The sequence below is a fragment of the Pteropus vampyrus genome, unplaced genomic scaffold (assembly GCF_000151845.1).
Source record: "Pteropus vampyrus isolate Shadow unplaced genomic scaffold, Pvam_2.0 Scaffold79, whole genome shotgun sequence".
NCBI lineage: Eukaryota > Metazoa > Chordata > Mammalia > Chiroptera > Pteropodidae > Pteropus > Pteropus vampyrus.
Window position 1 is genome coordinate 6,650,073 of NW_011888860.1, and position 398 is coordinate 6,650,470.

The 398-nt window shown below is 28.6% G+C and overlaps 1 protein-coding gene across 3 annotated transcripts in view; it reads left to right on the forward strand.

Moving 5' to 3' along the window:
* GABRB1 (gamma-aminobutyric acid type A receptor beta1 subunit) overlaps positions 1 to 398 on the forward strand; it is a 391,944-nt gene that overhangs the window by 363,204 nt on the left and 28,342 nt on the right. The gene's annotated exons all lie outside the window — the stretch shown is intronic.

Consider the following 398-nt stretch of genomic DNA (forward strand, 5'->3'; position numbering starts at 1 on the left):
TTTTTTTTATTGGAGGTGAATATAAATAGAAAATAAATTTAGATCTTCTTTATCTCTAGTGGGTAGAGACAAATATAGCTTTCTATATTCCTTAAGAAATTTTTAGATTTTTAAATATATACATACATATTTTTGTTAATGCAAGTTACTCTTAAATATGACCATAACCCAACTAGATCCCTGACAAGTAGAAGCAGAAGTGGAAGGAGAAAGAGAACAAGCTTTAGAGTGGACCTTTCTATTGCAATCTATAATCCTCCACACATTCCCCTTAAATTAACTAATGCTTACCCTCACGAGTATTAAGATACCAAATTATCATCAAGAATTCATGTAGTTCTTAAAATTTTCACCTATAAACAATAATCAGAATATATGAAGCTTGCTTAGTTTTTTTT